The following is a 19,959-nucleotide window of genomic DNA, read 5'->3' on the forward strand; positions in this document are numbered from 1 at the left end:
GATAAAGTTAATGCTGGGCTGCTTTTGATGCTCTGCACACTAACATTGTATGGACAGATAGAAATATTATTGAGGAGATACAGATGTGCTCAAATTTGTTGGTACCCTTACAGCTCATTGGAATAAAGCTTCATTCCTCCTGAAAAGTGATGAAATTAAAAGCTATTTTGTCATGTGTACTTGCATGCCTTTGGTATGCCATAGAATAAAGCAAAGAAGCTGCGAAAAGAGACACATTTGGTCACATTTGGAGACATTTGTTGATACCCTTTAGAAAAGATAATACACAATTGGATTATAGTGATATTTCAAACTAATTAGTTTCTTTAATTTGTATCACACATGGGTCCAATCTTGTAATCAGTCATTCAGCCTATTTAAATGGAAAAAAGTAGTCACTGTGCTGTTTGGTATCAATGTGTGCACCACACTGACCATGGACCAGAAAAACTAAAAGAGAGAGTTGTCTGCAGAGCTCAGAATGAAAATAATCGACAAGCATCGTAAAGGTAAAGGCTACAAGACTGTCTCCAAGCAGCTTGATGTTCTTGTGACAACAGTTGCAAATATTATTAAGACGTTGAAGGTCCATGAAACTGTAGCCAACCTCCCTGGGCATGGCTGCAAGAGGAAAATTGACCTCAGATTGAACAGGAGGATAATGTGAATAGTAGAAAAAGAACAAAAATGATACCTGCCAGAAGCTGAACTCCAAGGTGAAGGTATGTCAGTTTCTGATCGCACCATCATTCGCTTTTTGAGCCAAAGTGGGCTCCGTGGAAGAAGACTCAGGACGGCTTCACTGTTTTTTTTTTGTGTGGCTTTTTTCTCCTCTTTTTCTCCCCAATTGTACTTGGCCAATTACCCCACTCTTCCAAGCTGTCCCAGACACTGCTCCACCCCCCTTGCCGATCCGGGGGAGGGCTGCAGACTACCACATGGCTCGTCCGATACATGTGGCGTCACAGACCGCTTCTTTTCACCTGACAGTGAGGAGTTTCACCAGGGAAATGTAGGACATGGGAGGATCATGGTATTCCCCCCAGTTCCCCCTCCTCCCGAACAGGTGCCCCGACTGACCAGAGGAGGTGCTAGTGCAGCAACCAGGACACATACCCATGACCAGAGGAGAGAATCCAGATGTTCTTATCCCCAGCAAAGTACTCCAGCTCCTCCTGGGGGATCGCAAGGTGTTCCCAGGCTAGATTGGACATGTAGTCCCTCCAGTGAGTTTTGGGTCTACCCCGGGGTCTCTTCCTAGTCAGCCGTGCCCGGTAAACCTCCAAAGGAAGGTGCCCAGGAGGCATCCTAATCAGATGCCCAAACCACGTCAACTGGCTCCTTTCGACACGAAGGAGCAGCGGCTCTACTCTGAGCTCCAGATGTCCAAGCTCCTCACCCTATCGCTAAGGCTGAGCCCAGACACCATACGGAGGCAACTCATTTCAGCCGCTCGTATCCGTAATCTCACCCTTTCGGTCACCACCCAAAGCTCATGACCATAGCTGAGGGTTGGAACGAAGATTGACTGGTAAATTGAGAGCTTTGCCTTCCGGCTCAGCTCCCTCTTCACCACAGTGGTCTGGTACAACGTCCATTACTGCTGATGCTGCACCAATCCGCCTGTCAATCTCCTGCTCCATCCTACCCTCACTCGTGAACAAGACCCCAAGATACTTGAATTCCTTCACTTGAGACAACAACTCATCCCCAACCCGGAGGGAGCAAGCCACCAGTTTCAAGTTATTTCAGAGAAAATTGTGCATTCTTCATTATCTGTGGATGGGATCTAACAAATGTGTCCAGGCCATTTTAGAATATCTTTGTAGAATAAGCAATATTTCATCTCTTTTCACAACTTCTTTGCTTTATTCTATGACATACTAAAGGCATGCAAGTATACATGACAAAATAGCTTTCAATTTCATCACTTTTCAGGAGGAATGAAGCTTTATTTCAGTGAGCTGTAAGGGTACCAACAGATTTGAGCATGTCTGTAACTAAATGTACACATAAACTTGAGTTGTACAAATGAAGAAATCCACACAAGAACATCCACATTCACACATGCATGTGTGCTCGCAGCCACAAGAACACGCACACACACACACACACACACACACACACCCACCCACACATGCACATGAAAACATTCAGACAGGGCAATTTGTTGAAGTCTATGAATGATGGGTCTCCTGGCCTGTTTCATGATATCACTGCTATTTGTGCACATGCACAAACACACACATAGTTACACAAACACAGATGCCTGTTAGGTGAACTTGGGAGTGCATGTGTGTTTGTGAATATGCATGTTCATTTATGTCTTTCTCTGTGTATTTGTGCGTCTTCAGCCAATGTTTATGTATTGCAAATGACTTGCCAGGAAGTCTGGTATTAAGACCTGTTAAGTACACCACAAGGCTAACTTGCCTGATTGTGAAGATGGGGAGAGATGGTTGTTCATTTCTAGTTGGTTTCTTGAAGCAGAAGTCTGGTTTGAAGTTCCTCTGGCACTTTTTGATACTCCGACAGAATTCCTTTTGAACTCAGGACCCAATCAATCTACCCAACCTACATTTGTGTAACAGCTATTTACACGGTAGAGATTTTCCACCCTGCAACTGTGCTGAATAAGTACTATAGTGATAGCCATAACCACCAGCTGTGCAACACTTTAGCTGTCTTGGAAAGATAATTAAATTTCTACAAGAACCAAATGTGTTATCATTTCGACAGCGTGTGATGGTGAGGGTGAGCCCGGGTCTCTTTTTGGTGTATTTCTGGCAGATGAATTCTGTTGCGGTTTATGCCTGTGGCCTTCTCTCTGTGTATCCCAGAGTATTTTAGTCTGGAATAATCCCCACCATCTGCTGTCTCCTCCACTACATTTTAGGAGAGGAGCTTCCTCTCGTGCTTCCCCTGTTTATCTGCTCTCTCTTGTCATCCGTGATCCCTACCCCATCCCCATCCCTATCTTCTTCCTCCTCTCTCCCGCTCCACCACCCGCGGGCCGTTCATCCTCTTCTTTTAGATGCCAGGCAACTCATGAACAGGGCCTGGAGGAACTCATTCCTTTCCTCATGGCTAACTAGTCCGCCTCTACAGTGAAGGAAAGGCACACAAAAAAAACCCCAAAACAAACAAAAAAATAAAACAAAAACAACGACGCACTAAAATTAAAAAGCACTCAGTGAGGCTTGAGAGCCTTGAAAAAGAAAACATAGAAATGATGAAGAATGTTGAACATTTTCTAGGATGATGTAAAAATTAATAACTCGGTGTTAAGCCCCCTGCCAGTCCACCTCAGATGGATTATACCATTTTGAGCACCAAGAGAGCAGTTCACAACCCTTCCTGTTGCTCTGAGCTGCTTGCAACTCTTGTGGAATAAGCCTCATGCCCATTGAACATATAAAATAAGACCACCATACTCCTCTTTCAGAGAAACATTGCTTGTACCGAAGGGGAGCAGTTGGACAGTGAAAAGTATGTCCTGAATGCTGGGAGGAGGTAATCAGCTGTTCTGCCTTACTGAGATGATTTTCATGACAACAGAAATGTCCTTCCTTTGTTCACGTTGTGATAATGTGTAAAAAATGTCAAATAAACTGGACTAATAAACACCATGCATTGATTAATTTCATTTGTTTCTTATCACTTCTCCTTTCTGCTTTGGCAAAGTAGACCTACTGTAGTTCGAGTCTCCTCTCTGGCCCCGCCCCTCCTGCATTCTTATTGGTCGGTGGGAATAGAGGGACATTGGTGAGCTGAATGTCCGAGCAATAGTTGAAATAAACAGATGGAGCACCCACAATGAAGACGCTAAAAGGATGTCAGGTCCCTTCATTGGGTTCAGATCGCTAAAGATGTGACCTATAAGTCACGTAAATACAGAAAGCACTAAAGGGCTCTTATGGATAAATTCACGAAGTCCTTACTCTCTCAGAGTAAGTAATAGTAGTGCTTTGCATCTGGGATACTCCTTGTTCTTTATCTCTTTCTTTCTAACTTCTGCTGTATTCCCTCTGGGTCTTCCCTCATCCCTGCCTCTCTAGCTTTCAACATCTTTGATACTTCCTTACACTTTCTTTTCATACTGGCTTTTCTTCTGTCTTGCTTTAAATCTCTCTTGATCCCCATTTTCCCCTCTCCTCTCTGCTATACCTCATTCTATCCCCCTCTTTATCCTTCACAAACCCACCACTACTCCTCCACACAGCCTGTCCAGTCCTGATCCGGGCTGTTCCTCCCTAAACCACAGACTCCACATCCTCCGATGTGAAGGTCATAAAACCCCTCTTGATGCAAGTGTTAGGAACTCTGATTTTGAATGTGCATCACCCCAGCAGTGATTTTTTTTTCATACTCTTCATTGGGGGGAGCCAAATATTTCCACAAGCTACATTTTTTGTTTTTTTTGTTGTGTTTCTAATGACTCAAAATTGATTGATTGCACAATCATTTCTGCTGGCCAAATCTAACATTTTACCCTATTTTTAACATCCAGGTTTGTTCAGTCTGCATTGATTTTGGTGTGTGTGTGTGTGTGTGTGTGTGTGTGTGTGTGTGCGTGCATGTGCAGGCTCGCACTCACGCACCCAGTGTGGAGTTAGGGAGTTTAAGTTTTGCTTTTTTCCCCACTCAGCATCATTCAACACTATTCCTCAGGAAAGCTAGGGCAGCCTTTTCAGCTCCATGCCATGCTGTCCTAAATTGTGACCAACATGTTTTAACGTAGAGTAGAGCATTTGGCATGCCTATTTCTAATGCTTTCTTCAGGCTCGCGGTTGCATAGTGCATTGTTATCTCACCACAACCTGTTGGATACCAGCCTGGTTTGTAATGAAACATACCATAGTAATGAATTGACTGTTGCTGTTGTAACTTGTTCAAACTGAAATCAAAATCTGATATAGAGTTTCATCAGAAATAACAGCAACAAATTAGATAAAACTGAGTCGGACCAAACGTTCAAGAAGGTGGACTTATAAGAAAAATGTCTCTGGTTTAAATCCTTTAACAGACTGGTTAATTAGGTGGGGGGTACCCAACGTACCCAGGGTACCCATGAATAAGGCACTTAACTGTTATCTGGTCCAGTGGAGGTGCTCAGTGGCCATCTATCACTTTTTGGTTGTTCATACAAAACCTACGGGTGTTTGTGTGTGTGTCTGTGTTGTCCTTACAAAACCCACAGAGGGGCGTGTGTGTGTGTTGTCCTTACAAAGCCACAGGTGTGTGTGTGTTGCGTGTGTGTGTTGTCCTTACAAAACCCATAGGGGTGTGTGTGTGCCTTAATGTAACCCTCCTACCACCTCCAGACACTCTTCCAGACCTTTGCTCCAAATAAGATGCAGTTCTTTGTTGACCGGGTGGAAATAAGATACTGATACCACTGATAGGATGAGAGCTTGTAAGGAGTGGAAACCCTTGCCTCAGCCATGCATTATACCGGCTGTAGTATTTATTCAATATACTGTGGAACAACAACAATAATAACAATTGACAACCAACAAGTATGACATCAGCACCTCAATGACATGGTTGTTAGCAATGTACCGCACAACCCAGAGCCAGCACACGGCTGGATTAACAATGAATTTGAATGGATTAGTTTGTGTGTGTGTGTGTGTGTGTGTGTGTGTGTGTGTGTGTGTGTGTGTGTGTGTGAGAGAGAGAGAGAGAGAGAGAGAGAGAGAGAGAGAGAGAGAGAGAGAGAGAGAGAGAGAGAGAGAGAGAGAGAGAGAGAGAGAGAGAGAGAGAGAGAGAGAGAGAGAGAGAGAGAGAGAGAGAGAGAGAGAGAGAGAGAGAGAGAGAGAGAGAGAGAGAGAGACAGTCAGACAGTGAGTGACAGAATGATACAAACATGCTCGTGACTCCCGTGTCGGGGGCAAGTGGGTATTTTGTAAAGCCGGATACCTTAAACAGATACTGATAATATCCCTAGATCATCACATTTTGGCCTGAACACACACACACTCAACCACATGTGGCAGACAGACACATGTACAAACACAAACACGCACACTTGAACTTTCAGTGCTGAGTGGTGATGGCAGATGATGATTTATAGCATCATCATCATCTAACCCAAATCCATGACCAACAGGACACATAACCTCATGCTCTCCCTCCTCTCCACAAAGTCCCTTGTTCTCCTATCCCCACCCAGCTCCCTTTCTTCTATTTCTTCTGACTTCATGTATTTCTGAAGTAGTACTAGCCTGAAACAGACTAGCACAAGCAGAGCTACACACACAGCCGTATGGTGTTTTACAGTTAACAAGCTTCTGGTTAGCATTTCTGCCATGCACGCTTTTTGCATGTTAGCATTACAAAGGCATCCTAAATACCCATTTATTAGCCTGTCAAGGGGAGAGACATGCAAATATGTAAAAGCCGATCTAGCTTCCCTTGTGTTTTTAATCTGAGTCACCAGCAATCTAAGACCCCCTTTACAACTGCCATACTGAAATGTTGACTTGTAATTGGCTGGAGCAGAAAAGCTTAAAATGATCACTCAGACCCTCTCCAATGGTAAAGAGACATGTTGTGGCCATATTTCCTATAGATGAAAATTTCATATTACCATAATTATTCACACTCCTAGAGCATGGTTCAGTGGTTCTTAAACTGCTTAGCTCACATTTCCAGCTGAGTCCAGTCTGTGAGCTGACACATCACAGATTGGACTCTGAAATGATCACATTCACAGACTAGTAGTTGTTGACTCAGTCTTGGGTTAACACCAAATGAATTCTGTATACTGTACCATTCATAGAAGTATGACATGGCTAAAGACAAATTTGATGTTAGTGTGTATACCAGACACATATTTAGTATCAGATTTAAATGTAATCAAGAAAATGTAGGTCTATCTAGGCATAATTTGGTCTGATATAAGGTGCAGTGCTAACCGATGGCTGGCATTGTAGTCCAGGTTCGAACCAGGCCCGTAGCCAGAAACATATTTTTTGGGGGGGGGGTCGGGCAACACTGCCGAAAGCTACCGGTAAATAAAATTCCCCACACTGTATACTATAGCCTAATACCTAACCGTACGGTAAATGTCAACGTATTAATGGCCCATAGATAATCATCAATGCATTAATAAATAAAAGTGGGTCTTACCTTATAAAAGCAGGTCCGATCGTCTTTTTTGTCTGCAAAAGATGTCCAATACCTCTTCCGGCGTCACCACAATGTCTCTGTGCTCCGAGAGCAATGTCAGTCCATTAAGCCGTCTTTCCGTCATTGTACTGCGCATTTTGTCCTTGATCCTTCCCAGACGGGAAAAACTTCTCTCGACATGGGCACTGGTGACAGGAAGCGTAGTATGGAATGTTTGTCCGATATTGGCCGTCCAGTCCAGTGAGTATATTTCTCTTCTCTGTTCGTCTGATATTTTCCCACCAATATAATCCACAAAGTCGTGTGAAAACGTTTCCGAGGTAGAGGACGGCGGGTCTGCTAACTCTGGCTCCGTTTCCGAGGAGGAAGGCAGTGGGTCTGCTAACACTGAAAATCGGTAACGTTAGTGACCAGATCATCTGTAATGTTCTTTTTTTTCTTTTTTGAGTCGGGACACGTTGAAACAAAAAAATCACTGGTTTTACGAATATTAACTTTACTGCTTTTCCTGATTTACAGGTAGCTTTCGGCGGCTCCATTGCTTTTGAAAAGCAAACTATAGATCGACCATTTAGCTAGCATAACCAGTGGCAGGTTGTTTAGCTGACTCGTCAGACCCCTGAGCCAATCAAAAGCGTGTGATTTTATTTGTTTTACGAAACAGACCAATAAGATACATCATGTTTGGAAACAAATTAACTGACAGGTTTAACGTCTGTCAGTCACGATAGATGCAGTGTATGAGTAGGTTAGAGGGGCGGCGACAAATAATCAAAACGATAACTAAATACTTATTGGTGCCATTTCAGACGGGCCGTGGGGTTTCGGGGGGGGGGGGGGTTCAGACACGAAAACCACCTACCTGGCTACGTGCCTGGTTCGAACCCCAGGCCATCCCTGGTCCTTTCTGTGTGGGTTTGCATTTTCTCCCTGTGTCTGTGTGAGTTTCCTCCGGGCACTCCGGTTTCCTCCCACCATCAAAAAAGACATGCATGTTAAGGTTAATACTCCTGTCCATGCCCCTGAGCAAGGCAATGGAAAGAAGAACTGGAGTTGGTCCCCTGGTGCTGCAGCTGCCCACTGCTCCTATACAATAGGATGGGTTAAATGTAGAGAATGAATTCACTGTAACCTGTACAATGACAAAATAAAGTGGCTTCTTTCTTTCATTTCATCACCAGATGTACATTTATGTAATTTACACATTATTTACATTTATGGAACTCAGCAGAACTGAGAAGGAAACTCCGTCTCCTCCCACTGACCTGATTTTCCCACTTTTCCCATTCTCACCTTATGCCTTATCCGTTGGTGTCGTGATGAGTCCACAAGAAAAAATGTCGTATCAAAACTGCAGCATGACCAGCTGTGACGGTGGTCCCCTCAGATAACTCAATGGGTTTAACAGGGAGCTTCTTCTGCAGTTGTTGACATGTTGATTCTCCTTGGGTTTGCTCAAACATACTATTTGATCTTCAACTTCATAGTGATAGCATATAGATATTGCTTTGTGTGGTGCTTTTTGTAAAAAAATGTCACACAATGAATAGTGTGTATAGACGTTGTGTATGTGTGTATTCCTTGCTTCTGCTGTAACTGACTTTACATTGGTTTGAATGGCTGTTTATTGTCAGTGTGTGCCCTCTGTAAGTCCCATATTAAGATCTGCTATGCCGTTGTTCAGTGGCTGATAGATTACTGTATTATAACATCATTTAGAGGTCTATCCAAGAAGGCTGGTAATGAGTATGAGAAGTGCAATCTACTTGACTATTCAAAAAATGGTCCTAATTGAAATGCTGAGAAGACAGCTTTAGCTAATCAGCTTAGAGATGTAGTCCACAGTTGACATATATAATAAAGAGGATCTTACTATTGAAGAGTCTATTACCACCCCTGTAATGAGGGTTCAAATAATCCTCTCTGAGGACAATGGAGGGATGTGTGTGTGTGTGTGTGTGTGTGTGTGTGTGTGTGTGTGTGTGTGTGTGTGTGTGTGTGTGTGTGTGTGTGTGTGTGTGTGTGTGTGTGGGAGAGAGAGAGAGAGAGAGAGAGGGAGAGGGAGAGAGGTGTATGTGTGTGTGAGAGAGAGAGACAGTGAGGTATGTGAGGGGTGGTGTGTGTGTGTGTGTGTGTGTGTGTGTGTGTGTGTGTGTGTGTGTGTGTGTGTGAGGGGGTGGAGGGTGAGGGAATAAGAATGGGGAAGGTGGAGTTGAAGTTGAAGTGATGAGGTAATTTCAACTCCAAAGCTATTAAGTCAAAACCTCCTTATGCCGCTTAGCATCTTGTCTCCTTTCCAAATGGTCCTGACAAACTCCACTCAATCAGATGATGAAGGAAAAAGAATTGGACTGAGAAGAAAGAAAAGTAAAAGACAAGAAAAATGGCTGACAAGAACGTTATGTAAAATGAAAGGCAAAGAAGAAGAGAAGACGAAACTTTAGAGTAAGGTTGCCCATAGCATGGCCTGTAGGCCTGACTGGGCGATTAGCATTTTTTCCTCTGTAAAGGACTTCAGAGAGTGATAGGATATTCTTCTTGGTCTATATAAAATGCAATTTTGAGATAATCTGTTTATAATGAAGTCAAAATCAAATTTTGTTGAGTAGTATTTGTTTTTGCACAATATATGTTTCAGTTGTAATTAAGTGACTAAGTAACCGTCTCAAGACATCTTCCCTCCATATGTTTCAAAGTCTGCTACATGACTGGCGTGGCAGAATCAAACTCACAGTTTTCTCCTCACCAGGATTCACCTGGTTTGTGTTGTTCATATGAAGAGAAAATCCATCCATCCATTATCCAAACCACCTATCCTGCTCCCAGGGTCGTGGGGATGCCGGAGCCCATCCCAGCAGTCATTGGGTGGCAGGTGGGGAGACACTCTGGACAGGCCGCCAGGCCATCACAGGGCATGAAGAGAAAATGGCAGTTAGATCTGGTTGACTCAACGCATCAAATTCCATTTTTACATACATATGCAGTACTGAGATTTTACATGACTTACCAGTAGTGAGTAATTACTTTCAGTGCTTGAAGTGGGAAAAAAATATTCAGGTACTTTTCTTGTTGGCATGTTGGTGTGTGTACAGGTAAACCCATGGGTTTAGAGCAGGGCATTTCTACAGTGACTAAAACAATACTAAGAGATATTGATGATTCTCAATATGTATTTCTGCAATACAAAGGAGATACATTTCAATTGTAAATTGTTATTGGAAAGTTATCAATACTGACCACCACTACTACGACTACTACTACTGCTACTACTACTACTACTACTATGGCTACTATGACTACTGCTACTACTACTACTATACTACTACTTTCGGCTGCTCCCATTCGGGGTCCCCACAGCGGATCATCCGTTTCCATCTCTTCCTGTCTTCTGCATCTTCCTCTGTCATACCAGCCACCTGCATGTCCTCCCTCACCACATCCATAAACCTCTTCTTTGGTCTTCCTCTTTTCCTCTTTCCTGGCAGCTCCATCTTCAGCATCCTCTCCCAATATACCCAGCATCTCTCCTCCACACATGTCCAAGCCATCTCAATCTTGTCGCTCTTGCTTTGTCTCCAAACCGTCCAACCTGAGCTGTCCCTCTAATGTACTCATTCCTAATCCTGTCCTTCTTTGTCACTCGCAATGGAAATCTTAGCGTTTATGAGTACTGACCATAACATTGTATTGTCATGGTACAGTCTCTGCTACAGGTGTGAAAGCGTTTGTATGTCTGATCCTTCATCCAGAAATGTTCTTCATCACCCAAGTCATTGCATAAAAGCACAACAGGCCATTTCCTCGTGTGCTGCTCTCCTGGGCTTACAATGTGAATGGCAACACATTCTGTTTTATCCAAAAATGAAAATATAAATAAAATAAAAACAGATAATAAAACCAATAGTTTGTCAGGAGGTTTGCACAAACAAACAGCAGGGCAGCAACGAGCGACGTGGTGCAGTTTGGGTAATGAAGTCCTTTGGCTTGACATCTAGCAGGTGTTCCCTAACCCTAACCCTCTATGGACTACAACAGAACACAGTGATTTTTTTTCTTCCCCTTTTTCACCCCAATTTTACTTGGCTAATTACCTCACTCTTCCGAGCCATTCAGGTCTCTGCTCCAACCCTCTGCCGATCCAGGGAGGGCTGCAGACTACCACATGCCTCCTCCGCAACATGTGGAGTCGCCAGTCGCTTCTTTTCACCTGACAGTGAGAAGTTTTGCCAGGGGGACGTAGTACGTGGCGGGATCACGCTATTCCCCCCGGTTCCCCCTCCCCCCTGAACAGGCGCCCCGACCGACCAGAGGAGGTGCTAGTGCAGCGACCAGGACACATACCCACATTTGTCTTCCCACCCACAGACATGGCCAATTGTGTCTGTAGGGGTGCCTGACCAAGCCGGACGGGGACTCGATCCGGTGATCCCCCATGTTGGTGGGCAACGGAATAGACCGCTACGCTACCCGGATGCCCAAACACAGTGATTTTTGAGATGGAGAGCAAGTCAGCCAGAGAAGCTGATGGGGGAATAAACACTGTGTTTACCTGGAGTTTATGAGATGTGGCGGTGCATGAGTAAGAGCTCCAACTCCTAAAAAAGCCCTAATCACTACTCCTAACAGCAAAACATAGAAATGTTGGTCAAGGTCTTTGAGCATACCCACTTCAGAAAGGAAGCGGTTTTGGTTCTGCATTCGCAAGTACACAGTATTTGAGATGACCACCCCCTGTGTTATTAACCAGATATGAATATCAGCATTGTCTGTCAGGGAAAATTGGCTGGTCGAGAGCAGGTATGTCAGATTGGTCTTCGAGAGAGAGAGAGCGCGAGAGAGCAGTTAATCTGTCACTTAACAAGTAATAATAGTTGGGCAAGTGCAGGATCCTGTAAATGTAATTGGGTTTGTGATAGCTGATTTCTTTGCTGCCCAAAGTAAATCCTGACAGGTGCATTGTGCTGTTCAGCAAAAAGAGGTTGTCTTGATATCAGTCAGGCTGATTTGTCTTGGGAGATTAACCCTACAGTAAACACAGTCACTGTTTCAGACACCAATGGCTACAGTCACTGAATCAAAACACACAATGCAGTCCTCACTGGACCCCCCCTCTCTTCCTTTCAGTCACTTTCTGTTTCTCTTTTTCTTGCTGTGTTTAAAAATTTCACTGTGTCTTTGTCTCTGCCTGTCACTCACACGCACGCATGCACGCACGCACGCACGCACACACACACACACACACACACACACACACACACACACACATACGTATACTAGAGCCTTGATTTTGCAGAGGTCAGTGCTCAGCAGTGTGAGTGGAAGGTGAAAGGTCATAGCAGCACCTTTGCGCAATGCTTCCTACCAGAGAGGGCTATCACAGGGTGCCTGGAAATATTTTTTTCTTCTTAGTATACATCAGTTAACCCTGGCCTAGTTGAACTGATTTGTGACCTCATATAATCGCCATATGATGTTTTTTTGTCAATTCCGTAGGGTCTGCTGTTAATTAAATTAAAGTTGGACTTGAAACATACACCACTTGGAATTAACTGCACATGCTTTGAATTTATCGAGAGGCCCCATGTTCTCCGATGTCCCATGTTGACTAATCCATGCTTGTACTGTCTTCACAGTTGGTAGGGGAACCATATTTAATGCAAGTTTTGATTATCAGTCTATTTACTTGCAATAAGTGTTTCACATAATGATCACATATGAGGATATATGTTTACATCAGGAAGGAATACCCAGAAATACCTGTAGATGACATGACCATTTGAACATTGAATGATGTGGCCACCAAACATTAAACAATAAATAAATCTTTGCAATGTTCATAGTGGCCTTAAGCCTCGTACACATTACACGACTTGATGAGATTTACAGTCGGAAACATGTCACACTTAGAGTACTGCAGCTCACTGGTGTCTCCGTCCTACAGCATGTCACCTTTGACAAATGGAAATTGCTGGGGTGACATATTACAAGACTGCCTGAGACGCTTCACAATGAAGGCACCATGACAAATACCGTGAGGTCGCCTGTTTCAGGTCACCGATCAATGTGCAGTACACTGCAATACATAACGAACACTGTGCGAAAGTGTACAATGAAGACAACTATGGAGAACAAGCACATCAAAGTCTTAACTGTGTATTTGCTCCACCCATGTACTAAACCAGCTTATCTGACTGACTAGTTCCCTCTACCTGGTGGGAGTGTGGTGTGGATTACAATCAGCTGGTGTAGTACTTGGGTAGAGCAAATACACCATTAGGACTTTGACCTTTGACTTGCTTGGCCTGGTTCTCCTACCTCTGTTTGTTGCCATACTCATTTATACTCTTTTTTTTTTTTGACTGACTGCCATTGCTCTTTGCTGTGCAGTGTTTGTAGTGAGAGCAAAGGACTCCTGACAACCGGCCATTTGACTTCCAACAGAGAGTTTTGGCAGTTGACTGTCATGGACAGTCAGACAAATCAAACACATTTGATTTTGCCTTTAGAGTCTCAGAGGCTTTTAAGAATACTAAAACTGAGTTGCTGGGGTTCATCACACTACATGACTGACTGGCACGGATGCATGCTGTGACTTTCCTAAAAACTCATATGATCATGAAAATGAAGGTTAGGACTAAAAGTTTTTGGGAAAGTCTCCTAGTGTGAACCTAGCTATATTGAAATTAAGTCAATGCAGACTGCAAAACTACCAGTCAGTGGGATCAATAGTGTGTCTTCATCCTATGTGTGTGGGCTACTATCTTAGCACAAACACAGTTGATACTATCAAATCCACATAAGATATCTCACATATCTTATGTGGATTTGATCCTAACTGGAAATTCTATTCTATTCTCCATCCATCCATCCATCTATCATTATCCAAACAGCTTATCCTGCTCTCAGGGTCGCGGGGATGCTTGAGTCTATCCCAGCAGTCATTGGGCAGCAGGTGGGGGGACACCCTTGACAGGCCATCACAGGGCTGATACGCACACACACATTCACACCTAGGGACAATTTTTTAGTACGGCCGATTCGCCTGACCTACATGTCTTTGCACTGTGGGAGGAAACCGGAGCACCTGGAGGAAACCCACACAGACACGGGGAGAACATGCAAACTCCACACAGAGGATGACCCGGGATGACCCCCATGGCTGGACTACCCCGGGGCTCAAACCCAGGATCTTCTTGCTGTGAAGTGACTAGGCTAACCACTGCACCACCTTGCCGCCCTCTATTCTATTCCATTCTATTCTTCATTCATTCATTCATTCATTCATTCATTCATTCATTCATTCATTCATTCATTCATTCATTCATTCATTCATTCATTCATTCATTCATTCATTCATTCATTCACCATCAGCTGCTTCTCCAGGGTCGGGTCGTGGTGGCAGCAAGCTAAGTAGGGCACTCCAGACATCCCTCTCCCCAGCAATACCCTCCAGCTCCTCCTGGGGATCCCAAGGTATTTGTTCCCAGGCCAGATTGGACATGTAGTCCCTCCAGTGAGTTCTGGGTCTACCCCGGGGTCTCCTCCCAGTTGGCTGTCCCTGGTAAACCTCCAAAGGAAGGCGCCCAGGAGGCATCCTAATCAGATGCCCGAACCACCTCAACTGGCTACTTTCGATGCGAAGGAGCAGAGGCTCTACTCCAAGCTCCCTCCGGATGTCCGAGCTCCTCACCATATCTCTAAGGCTGAGCCCAGACACCCTACAGAGGAAACTCATTTCAGCCGCTTGTATCCACGATCTCACCCTTTCGGTCACTACCCAAAGCTCATGACCATAGGTGAGGGTTGGAATGAAGATTGACTGGTAAATTGAGAGCTTTGCCTTCCGGCTCAGCTCCTTCTTCACCACAATGGTCCGGTACAACCTCTGCATTACTGTTGATGCTGCACCAATCTGCCTGTCAATCTCCCACTCCAGCCTACCCTCACTCGTGAACAAGACCCCAAGATACTTGAACTCCTTCACTTGAGGCAACAACTCATCCCCAACCCAGAGGGAGCAATCCACCATTTTCTGGTAGAGAACCATGGCCTCAGACTTGGAGGTGCTGACTCTCATCCCAGCCATTTCACACTCAGCTGCAAACCACCCAGTGCACACTGGAGGTCGCGTTCTGATGAAGCCAACAAAACCACATCATTTGTGAAGAGCAGAGATGCAATTCTGAGGTTCCCAAAATGGACACACTCCTCACCTTGGCTGCGCCTTAAGATCCTGTCCACAAATATCACAAACAGAATTGGAGACAAGGGACAACCTTGGTGGAGTCCAACACCCACCGAAAACGTGTTTGACTGTGTGCCAAGAATGCAGACACAGCTCTCTCTTTGGTTATACAAGGACTGGATGGCTTGTAGCAACTGCCCCGTACCCCATACTCCCGCAGTACCCCCACAGAGTGCCCCGGGGTACATGGCCGTAAGCCTTCTCCAAGTCCACAAAACACATGTAGACCTGGCTGGTCAAACTCCCATGCGCCCCTCAGCAATTCCGCAAGGGTAAAGAGTTGGTCCGTTGTTCCATGGCCAGGACAGAATCTGCAGTGTTCCTCCTGGATCTGAGGTTCGGCAATCAGTCGGAGCCTCCTTTCAAGCACCCTAGAGTAGACTTTTCCAGGGAGGCCGAGCAATGTGATGCCCCGATAATTGGAGCACACCCTCCGGTGTGCTCCAATTATCTCTATATTCTATTCTATTCTGTTCTATTCTATTCTATTGCACACAGTATCTAATGGATGCTAGCGGTTCTCCCTCCACCATCTTAACCTAGAAATATTGTCTCCTCCTCTATGCAAGGTGGACAGATGCCCAAATCCCACTCCTCATTATCATTAGCAGAAGTGTCATTAATCATCACAGCCTATGCAGGCGCCTGAGTGTCTGACACGTTTAAACTACAGGCTGGGATGTCTGCGGGTGTTACCAATGAGCTGAAAACTTACTGTTATGGGACTAAGTGACAATTTCCTGGTTTCATTTATAACAGTTCAGATGTTCAATGACCATGGTGCCATCTCTAATTTTTTTTGTTTTTTGTAATAGAACCATGTTTTGATTCAGACATAGAAGCAGAACAGAAAGAAAGTAACAAAGAGTATATATATATATAGAGAGAGGGAGAGAGAGAGAGAGAGAGAGAGAGAGAGAGAGAGAGAGTCCAAAGGACATGTAAATGCTCTGGCAGATTTTTCAGCACATGTCAGCACACCAAGTTGCTGAATCTTGATCATGACCTTGGAAACATTCAGGCAGTGTTACCATACTTTATTCTTCTTTACCCATCTCTCCGTCCAAGGCGTGCATAAAGGATTACCATCTCACTTGTGCTTCTCATTTAGAGTTTATGCACCCCATCTTCCTCAGGGAGAGATTAAATGATATTCGCTGTTTTACTCTACACTGTCATGCCCTGATTACTGAAACATTTTAGGTTTGCACTACTTATTTATCTATTTGATTTGGAGACAGCACAGTTAACAATTTTCACATTATATTTCACATTGCACAAACATTTCTTCTTTCATTCTGAAGGAAAGCATATCAAGCATCCCCTGTCAGCTGTTGAATGACATGGTGATGAAGGCTGTAGTTTCCCAAGTGCCCACTGAGAAGTACAGCACATTTTTAAATTTCTAATTAAACACCACACTTAAACTTAAAACCTTTTTGGTTAGATATTTTCCTGAGGGGCACAACTGCCAGATCAGTGGACTTCCTTTGGGGAGGAGAACTAGGTCAGAGCCATAGGTTTTCTGGAAAGTCATGGGATTTTGAACGCCGAGTATCAGGGCATTTGAGAAATGCTGCTTATTTCGTGGCGGATGTTGCCAAATGAGTGAGACCCATGTGACATATAAGCTGTTTAAAAGCAGAATTCATTACAGAGATTTTACCTGTAATGCTATGAAAGTGGCACAAGTTGAATTTGGTTGAAAGGGTGTTTGCTAATATGAATAAGAACAACTGCTGCAATTTCTGCATATTCTACATTATCCATATATATCAAAGCCTAACAGCATGTTTATAATGTTTTTGAAGGGGATTTTTGGTCATGGAATTCCCCCCCCCCCTCATTTACAGCGGGCACCACAGAGAGTATAAGGTATAAAAGGATGGGTGAGAGCAGGGTTAAGGGGGAGGTATATCCCCAAGGCTTTGGTGGCCCTTAACTTCAGATGGCTAATTTAGAATATGCCATGTCGGAGTAATAGGATCTGAGTACAAACTGCAAATACATGGACACACACATGCAAACACATGCACACCATGCGCAAACACTGACTGACGGCCTCTTTGCCGGACTGACCATAGACTTGACACGCTTGACTGACTGGAGTAATTATTCTTAAAACGAGAATAAAACGAGGAGCGAAGGATTAACGGGGAGATGAATGGATGGAGGAAGAGAAAGAGGAAGAAGGGGGCCAGGAGGAGCAGCTGTCTGTAGACATTTGTCTCCATGGGTATAAATCCATAGCCTCAATCATGCCACTAAAGCTAACAAGTCCTTTAAGTGGTCGCTCAACAATGTGGGCCTATACAGTTTCCAAACATGGGGTATGAAAATAGGCTTCCTAGGAAGATCCAGTCCCAAGCAGACTGGAATGACAAATATAGTATGTGGTGGTTTTTCAGAATGAAAACTACCGCCAGCCACAAATAGCTCAGTACAACTCCATTTATGTCCATCTTACACCTGCACCACTCTGATTAAGAGGTTTCTTATGGTAGATGGATCTAAACAGCGGCGAGAGATTTCTACCAAGAGGCCTTTAAGTGATTTACAGAAACATATGCTCAACGTGCTGAGGAAGTCTCACCATACTGACGCCCAAGAGACCCATTCAAAATCCATTGCATAATTCTAGGAATAGATGAGTATCTAGGGGGATATGAGCCAGTGCTCTCATCGGTTGACCTGTGATGTACTTCCTTCTCACTTGACCTTCTCGGTGCAGCCATCACCCATGGAGAACAACACCATCCATACTGCAGATACCCGATTCTCATGACCACATCCCATGTGATTGTCATGACAGTCTTGACTGGCTGGAGTACACTGACGTTTGTAAAGGCTGTACTGTATGGCGGGTCAAACGGGCTGATGAAGTGTTAACAGTGGTGTCCCAGTGGGACACCAGTACCCTGTTCTTTTTATTTTGGTCTGAGCCAGTGTTGATTTTTTTGTTGCTGACAGCCTCTGTCTGCCTGGCTAGGTCAATCTCCTGATAAACTGTCATTTTCTATATGACGAAGACTTAACGTCAACAACACACACACGCGCGTACACACGCATGCACACACACCGTCATTTAGCTATGAGTTTATTTGTTCATTAAATGATGCGGACCGTGTTGCAGTACTTATGCAATATGCAAGCCATATAGAATGATTGTTTGTATAGCACAACAGGGGGAAAGCAATAAAGGTTAGACATCGTCAATTATTCTGTGAAAATTAAAGGCAAGTAATGTGTCTGCAAAGCCAAGACATGTTACCCTGGTGTGTGTGTGTGTGTGTGTACAAATCTATCTATCTATCTATCTATCTATCTATCTATCTATCTATCTATCTATCTATCTATCTATCTATCTATCTATCTATCTATCTATCTATCTATCTATCTATCTATCTATCTATCTATCTATCTATCTATCTATCTATCTATCTATCTATCTATCTATCTATCTATCTATCTATCCATCCATCCATCTATCTATTATGTATCTTTTTTCTTAAATGGTACTTTATGAAGCTGCTCTAGTTGCCATTGTTATCATCTTCCCTGAGGTTTAGAGACAGCAGTGTTCTGACATCATTGTCAGAGGAATACATAAATTGGATATTCTGTTTTAAATCCAGCAGTATAATCCTGTTCCTGAATATCAATGGGAATAACTGAATTTTGAGGGTGTTTTTTTCTCAAAGATTCCCTTAAATGTCATGATATCTGAAGTTGTCTACCGGGAAGAACTCATTACTCAGCATGGCAGCCATCTAATGTTACGTACAACGACTCCTCCTTAGTTTCCATTTTTTTCCATTTTTTTTTATTTTTTAGGTGAGGGCCATTGGATATATTTTATTTACACCCCTGTGAATTATTCAGTGGAAATATTTCAAGATGGAGCTTGCTTTGCTAGCTGTCTAGCAGCAATGAATGGCTGAGTTATTCTAATGATCCCCTCCTCTGCCCCATATGTATTAGCGGGTGCCTGCAGGCTCCATCCATAGCCAGTCATCAGAGAAGCGGTGAGCTGAGAGGATGGGGATTCTCTCTCAGCGCAGGAGCTCGGTTTTGCTCAGCTGCTGCTGTAGTTGGGACTTACACAGAGGAGGGAGACGTTGCATCCCAAATCTCTCTCTTTCACTCTCTTTTGATACCTCAAGTTTGTGTAACTATGTCCGTGTGTCTATGCATGCATGATTTTGTGCGTGTGTGTGTGTGTGTGTGTGTGTGTGTGTGTGTGTGTGTGTGTGTGCGTACATGCATGTATGCGAGGGTCTATGTGTGAGTTTACACGTACACTCATCGCCATGTGAATCTCTCCTTGTCTGCTCATTCATTCTTTAATATTCAGAGTCGCCATTCCATTAGTTTCTTTTTTATCTTCCCCATACTTGCACCTCTTTCATTCTTCCTGTTTTACTCCCCCTTTTCATCCCCTCTTTTCTTCCCCCTACCCTCTTCTCCCTTTTTACTCTTCTCTCCACCTTTGATCCCCCTTCATCTTTTCTTAGAAGTGACCACAAAGCAAGTCTGTGTCTATTAGAGGGAACTTTGCTGAGGTTCACATTACCCCTTCA

The 19,959-nt window shown here is 43.9% G+C and overlaps 1 protein-coding gene across 1 annotated transcript in view; it reads left to right on the forward strand.

The window, feature by feature from the left end:
* The window catches only part of igsf11 (immunoglobulin superfamily member 11), a 175,685-nt gene that overhangs the window by 46,507 nt on the left and 109,219 nt on the right, over positions 1-19,959 (forward strand). The window lies entirely within an intron of this gene.

This window comes from Lampris incognitus, chromosome 7, assembly GCF_029633865.1.
Source record: "Lampris incognitus isolate fLamInc1 chromosome 7, fLamInc1.hap2, whole genome shotgun sequence".
Lineage (NCBI taxonomy): Eukaryota > Metazoa > Chordata > Actinopteri > Lampriformes > Lampridae > Lampris > Lampris incognitus.